The 7800-nt window shown below is 40.2% G+C and overlaps 1 pseudogene; it reads right to left on the bottom strand.

The window, feature by feature from the left end:
• Positions 1–495: 495 nt before the first annotated feature.
• Positions 496–7492, bottom strand: LOC149836013 (putative expansin-A30; annotated as a pseudogene).
• Between the last annotated feature and the right edge of the window lie 308 nt (positions 7493–7800).

The raw sequence follows: 7800 nt of genomic DNA, 5'->3' as shown, positions 1-7800 counted from the left end.
CAGGCAATGAAATAGCGATCGAGAGGAAAAAAATGCCGACGTCTAGTTGAGAAATGTCGATGGAGGGCTTACCAAGAATAAGGATACCCCCCGCGTAGAGAATGATGGGCTTGAATAAGAAATCAGTACCTCTCCAAATTTCGGACACGACAGATCGCGACACCTCAACCATCTTAGTTTCGCAAAGAGCGACAAGGTCTAACTTTTCTTGACGGATCTAGCTTGCAAGAAAAAGGTGCTTAGAGGGACAATTAAGGCCCCTGATATTCCAGCACAGCGCCTTCATAGCTTAAATCCATGAAAACACCACGGGGTGCACGATCGCACTGAACGCCTAGGAGAGAGCCCAGACGTGGAGACCGAGTATTGAGGTAGTCGATGATGACCCCGACGGTTGGAACGCAAGGCACATGGGATGAAACGTACCCCATAGATGGAGGAGACGATTGATCAAACAACCTATGTTGCCCGAAAGCCATAAACGAAGGCACAAAGTCAACGATAGTATTGATGGAATTTCACATGACGTCGAAGATTGCTGAGGATCTGCTGCTGCAAAAGAGAGACATCTAGTAGTCGGGCGACATCAACCACGCCGATACCCATAGCCAAGGAGAGAGGACTTAGCGGGAGAGGCGGAGCAATATCGGCAGAGGAAGGTGAGCTTAGAGAATCATACTCGGGCTCGAGGAATGGTTCCTGGATGACAGGGAACCAGATGTGGGGGAAAGGATCTTTGGAATTGCAAGACATGGTGGAGGCTGAACGTGTAACGGTGAAACCATGCATATGAGAGATGAGCCACTGAGAGCATTGGTAGCCATCACAACGCCCGAATATCCTTCATGGCGCATGCAAGGGAAAAGAAGCATGAGTGATTCCTCACGACGCAATGGCTAGGTGAGCCAACCTCTCATACCTCACCATTTTTCATCGGCCATTGATAGAAGCATCTTGGGGCTACTGCAACATAACAGCAATGGCCTAGTGTGGGGATGCCACACTACATAGAGTTTGGATCCCCTCATCCCTATATCCTCCCTATCTTCATACACGCTGGAAACCGATGCCTTTAAAACCTCTCTCCCTCTCTGATCTACACTAACTGCTCATGAGAAAAAATACCTCTACCTCTTATCAGCCACCAATCTTCCCTCACCGATCGGGATTTTGCACAGGTGCATAGTCACCACCTCTCTCTCCTTATTTTCTTCATTGTTCAAATAGTTGGTTGAAAGCCAACCGTTTAATGAAATACCTCAATGAACGACCTCTCACTCCTTATTATCTTGATTGTTCAAACAATTGGTTGAAGGCCAACCGTTTGATGAAATGCCTCAACGAAATAGAGGCTTTAAAAAAAGACGCGTGCCTCGATTAACCACCTCTCTCTCCTTATTTTTCTTCATTGTTCTAACAGTTGGTTAAAGGCAAACTATTTGATGAAATGCCTCAATGAAATGGAGGCTTAAAAAAGAAAAAGTTGTGTTCTATATACATATCAAAGTATAAAAAATTGATTTTTTTATGTGTCACCGAATTATCTAGGGCTATGCGATTCTCTGAATGATTGATGTGGACTTGTAACATCCTAGCAATTGTCTGCATACATCCTCAGATCTGGATGAATGAACTCAGTCCCATTCATCCTCTCTGTCATCCCCATTATCATAAGCCATCTGAAATCTCATTGATGCAAGTTGTTTTGATTAAATCTGATCCTATAATTTGATTCAGCCCTGGTCAATTTGATAGGAAACAACCTTGAATATATTTACTAAATGGACCATGCAGATCACATCTTTGGGGTCAGATTTGATCAAAACAATTAGCATCAATGAGATTCCAAGATGTAATATGATGTTAGGGATGACATAGGAGATGAGTGGAACGTAATTGGCCAGGAACATCTTCAATTGGATGAAGCATCTTAAGCTTATCTTGTAGACTAGTTGAAGCTTGGTCAGATTGCATCGACTGATCAAACTCTAAAAGACCTTTTCAGTTTGTTTGCATCATCAGTCCATGAACAACAGAGTCACCTATTGATTGTATGAGTTCATTTTATGTTTCTGTCACTTTCCTTCATATTTTTTGGGTCTCCTCTACCAGCTCATCATGATCATTTATATAATTTCTGGAAAATCTTCACTCAGATTTATGGTTCATTATAATAATATTCTAATGGGGTCCAAAATATTCTACAAATAAATTCTACAAGGTACATGTCTGTACCATCACTTCTTACTGCTGCTACAAATTGATCTTTAGCACCAAATCCCAGTATTTCTTAGCCTTCTGGGCTTGAATCATTTTATCTCTAATTTACACAAATTTTGCCTTGCACATCTGGTAATAAATTTGCATAATTGCTTACTATCATTTTGTTCTTGACTTTTCTCCAACAATTTAGAACAACAATTATCCTTTAATTTTCAGTAGTTCTCAAATGCCTACCAAACTTTTAGTCCTTTTTAATATATTTTGGACAAATCAATAGTTAACTTTCATTAAAATTTATATTAAATGACCAATTTTCCTTATCAAATTAACTTCTCCAGATTTTAGTTTCAACTTTTACCCATGGGGTAAAACAGAACTAGGAGCTTAGTCGGCATTTCAAAATTACCCTCTCAGGCTGCCATACTCGAGAACATGCCCTAGGTTGACCTAGTTTAGTTGTATATATATACCAATTCTAGTACTAAAAGCATGGTGGTCTTGCCAAAGTTCATGGTGGAGAAGGGAATCCAAAGACATTTGCTTCTATTGTATGGGGGAGCTTGATCCTTGCTATAATCCCACCTTCAGACCCCTAATTAAATTCTTATACAATGTCTAATTTGTGCTTAGGTAGGCTTATGGGGTGTTTATTTCATCGATTTTGAAATGAGCACTTCGATATGAAAATGGTTCATTTTCTCTTGGTAAAACAACACATCAATTTTATAGGAAAATGATCAAAGAAAAACAACTTTCTCTTTAATTTGTATTTCACATGAAAGTGGGATCATACCTCCCCTTGGAAAAGAGTTCCTGTCACGTTTTCTCATGGGGATCATTTTAAATGAATGTAAAAAATGTTACTTTTTCCATGTGGGGCACACTTTTTTGACTTTTTCTAAACAATGTTTGCTCCTTCATAAATGCAAATGTATCTTTTTGCATTTTGGATTCATTAACTTTTTGTGTTTTCATTTAACATGAAACCATGCATTTTCCTATGAAAATGGTTTTACATTATTTTTCTATCATGTGAACACAAATCAGATGAGATTTGTGCTTCTCTTTTTTATCTTTGAGACAAATGCCTCCTTAATGTTTGTAGACTAGAGAGGAAAAGGAAGGCTCATATAAGTAACAAGGTTATTGCTTCTGTTTATTTGAATTTTGATTGAATTGCATGCATAGAGGATGGATCACAAGCATACAGAATTTCTTTCTAAGATTGATGTTGCTTATGTTTCTTCTGAAATAAAAGTACCAATTACTGCAATATTTTCATGGTCATGTAAGCTTAATTATATAAATTATGTATGTTTGCAATTTAATGACTAAATGGATATAATGCTAGCATGTTGTAATTATCATTCTTATTTTATTTTATTTGTGATTAATGATGCTTTTTGAATTCTAGGTTTTGTTAATGGCTAGTAAGAGAACAAAAACTCAAGGAACAATGCCTAGGAAAAGAGATTAGAATGGTAGGCTATACAAAACCACATATCAAAGTATACAGATACAATTGAGTTGGAGATAGTATTCAATATTTTAGGAGCAACAGGCGCAATGTTGGGATGAAAAATGCCACACGTACCACAAACCATAAGAGGAACACCCTGGTGCCCGCAATAGAAGAGGCCCTTGAAGAGGAAGAAGAACAAACACAACCAGTATCACATAAAACGTATATGCAAATATATAGTTATAATGACTGACAATGATGCAGTTAGTGATCGAAGTGAATCCAGTGATAATAATGAAGGAAATGATAGTATTGGAGGTTGAGATGCCGAAGAAAATGTATCCACAATGATGGAAGAAATGGTGCTTCAAAAGCACCGCTAAAGTGTCAATTTTGCGCGCTGACCGTCCATCACGAGCACACGGTCAGTGCACATGAGTTTCATTTAAGCCCCTATGAATTAAGCAGCTACAACTTTTCCTGTATATATAAGTCTAAGGAGATATCTATGGCTTCCCCCCCCCCCCCCCTTTCTAAATAATTACTTTTTGGTAACTACCTTTCTCTATTACTCTCTTTCTCTCTCAAGTTTTTTTTCGACAGAGAAAGCTGGGGCTCGGCAGACTGGCCTCTACCACAGTTATACAAACATACCATTTGGGGTTCTAACTTGCAACGTTCCAACACAAGTGACATGCACTAACTGCCCCTGTTGGTTCTCTCCTTAAGCTTAAGGAATTAATTTTTGCTGTGGATTCCTTTTTTTCACTCTCCCCCAACATGATAAAAAGTAAATTAAATCAAAACCATTTTAACTTGATGGGACAATATTTCATCTAATGGGTAAGTTCCCTGCTTATAACCCTTACAGTATCATTTTTTCCTTTTTGACAAATTTACAAGATCTCCTTTTCGAAAGATAGAGTAACATTTGCAGGATCATTACGGCCTCTATATGTAGACATTGCCATTTTCGATCACGAGGCACTCAATTATTTTAAAATTTGCACTAGGAAAAGAGAACATTTATTTATTTAATAATTTATATAGGTTGGGTTGGTAGGGTCCTTCTATACCCAATAACATCAGTAGACCTTAATCATACACCTTGGATATGCATAGAAAGGAAACCAATCTCATTTTCAGCCAATCATTCATATTGATGGCAGCTTGCCAGTTTTGCTGCTATTTGAAGGAAAAGGATGCCAACTAAAAGAAGAAAAAAAAGAGGAAAAAAAAGGGAGAACATATATAATCTAAACCCTTGAGCGCTGGGTGAAATCCCAAGTTGTAGGGCCACCACAAGGCACAGAAGGACACGTCTTGTGGGTGCTGGATAGGGCTTAGGGTCTAATGAAAGTTGACATTTTCCTGGTATGGTCTCATGATTGGAGTAAGATGTGAGTTGGAAGGAGAGGGCTTGGCCTCCAAGTGAGGAGAATGCTTGGTATGAGGCACCCCAGTTGTGGGACATCTTTATCCATCCCGTTCTGCTGCCCTTAACCGAAATGCCTGCAATGTCTCCCCCTCCCCCAGCGTTCATCACAAAAACAAGCAACCAATAGCCATTCCCTTGCAGCAAGAACTTGACACCACCCCTCCTCATGCACGGAACCCTGCATCAATATCCCCACTCTGATCAGTGTTACATTCTCCATATATTAATTAATTCAAAGCATGCGATTGTATATCCTTCTTCATATATATTCAGACTGTGGGAACTGTCTGGTTTTTAGAACGTTTTTGTGGGTCCCAGCAAGTTGCAAGGATATGGGTAGGGATGGCAGTGGGGTGGGGCGGGGGACAAGGTCTCCACACCCGCCCCGCCTCAAGATTTTATCCTCCACCCCCGCCTCCATCCCCGGTGGGGAATGGATTTTATCCTCCATCCCCGCCTTCATCCCCGTTTCATGTCCTCCATCCCTGGTTCAAACGGGGATGAGGTGGGGCGGGGCGGGGATATTGCGGGGACGGGGCGGGGAAAAGTGCACGTCCATCCCCGCCTCCACCCCCGGACGGGGATGGATTTTAACCTTCATCCCCGCCTCCATCCCCGTTTCATACCCTTCATCCCCAGTCCAAACGGGGCGAGGCGGGGCGGGGACCCGCTTTCCCCTGGTCCACTGCCATCCCTAGATATGGGGCAGCACTTTTTTCTTAAGCAATTACATTGCACCCATAGTGACAAAAGTTAACCGCAAAATCTCGGGAGTAAAAAACTCGGGAGATTATGAAAATTTTCATAAATCTCCTATTATTTGGCAAAATCTCGACAATAAAAAAAAATTAAAAGAAAATATAAATAACACATTTAAAAATAAAAATTCTGGAGGGTTTTCCCAATAAATACTTGATAAAACCGTAAATATCGCGATATTTGTCACGGTTTTGTTTGAAAATCTGATGAGAAATTGCCGTTGTAAACTTTCAGGCAATTTCTCGCGATATTACCGCGGGATTTTTATAAATCTCGCGATATTTGTTACAGAGATTGAACCTGATCCCTGTTCCACACACACACACACAAACTTTTTAGGGAGGATAAAAGGGGAGAAAGCTCACCTACGATACATAACGGGAACAATCCCTGCGTGCCAATCAGCAATCTTCATGAAGGCCGGCTTCGACAAGTCGAAATGCACCTGGGGAGGATTGCACCATCCTCCATTATCTGAAGGTTGAGCCCAGTTTCGGGCAGAGATTTGTGGCTGTGACTGTCATGATGGGGGATCCGCGATAACATGCCGGCGCCCCAGTGCACCTTATTTGGTAACAAGTACCACATCCCAGTCCATCCTTGAACAGCGTTGAACTCAGTGCTGCTGTTGCAGTTCCATACCCGGTGCTGAAGAGGTTCCCATACCCACATGCCCCTCCTGCAAAATTCCTCTTTTTTTTGTTTCTTGGTGAACATAAGCAGTTCATGTAACTTCAGGATGCATATTCAGGCATTGTGTGATTCATGACCAAGTTCATGAGCTACAATTTTCTACCATGAAAATGTACTCTTGGAGTTTTATTGCATATATATGTATTCCAGAACATATTTGGCCTCACTTTTAAATAATAGACTTCTGATCAATTGTCAGTAGTCCTAGACAACTAGGCACCATAGGTTAAAACACATGCATATGAAAAATAACAGGTCTACTTTAAGGACCATTGTTTGTTTCACTGTGTTTTGTTGGAAAATAACTAATTTTCCTATGAAAACGGGCCATTTTTCTCCAGTAAGTGAAACAAAACGGGCAATGCACATGAAACCCGAATCACGCAAATTCACACAAAACTGGAATAATCATGCGGTCACTGTTCGAAAAAAAGGTCCTAGAGATTTTCAGCAAATAAACACAACTATCTCAATCATTGCTTCTATGAGTACCAGCAACCACATTCAGTTTGTCAATCTCCTATAGGAAAGCATGATCTTGTCCAAGCAATTTTAAACATTGACAGTCTAGATCATGGTAGACATGGTTTGGTCTGCTTGAAGAAGATAATCCCTCTTTTCCTATCTAAGTAATTGAACGAGTAAGATTATAAGATGCATGATCAAGGCATACCCATGGTTTCCAATGCCGTTTCGTCGCGGTAGAAAGTGGCATGGGCAAGGGACCAGAGGGATGGCTGAAACCTGACACCATATGCTTGAAGGGGCCATGAAAATAGCAACATGAAGCAGAGAAGAAGGATACATCTCTGTGTAGGTGAAGGCAAGAATCCATTTCTATGCCTTTCAGGAAACATGACTATTCCAATGTATAGCTTGGTTGGGTTGCCTTCTACACTTCTTCGTACAACTTTCATTTATGCAGATATATACATATTTATATGCACAACTATGGCAATATGGTATCTCAGATATATGGTTAAGTGCGAGATTATAAAAGTGTTAGCCGTGCTTCCATCAACTCCATCCATGATCAACCAAGACGTGCCATGCACCATCTATTTTTGTTAGTGCATCATTGGTAGAGGAGTTGGTGGGGGATTGGAGAGCCACACTTGAGTTTTAAAAAGGAAAATTTTCAAAAGGGCACCTAAATTTTGGAAATTAATAAAAACACACCTAAGTTTTGAAAATTTTAGAAACACTTAAAATTGTGTACCGTAAA

Source organism: Nuphar pumila, chromosome 6 (assembly GCF_984573655.1).
Source record: "Nuphar pumila chromosome 6, dmNupPumi1.hap1.1, whole genome shotgun sequence".
Taxonomy (NCBI): Eukaryota; Viridiplantae; Streptophyta; class Magnoliopsida; order Nymphaeales; family Nymphaeaceae; genus Nuphar; species Nuphar pumila.
The sequence above is the reverse complement of the archived record's forward strand: the minus strand, read 5'-3'. Positions and strand labels throughout refer to the sequence as shown.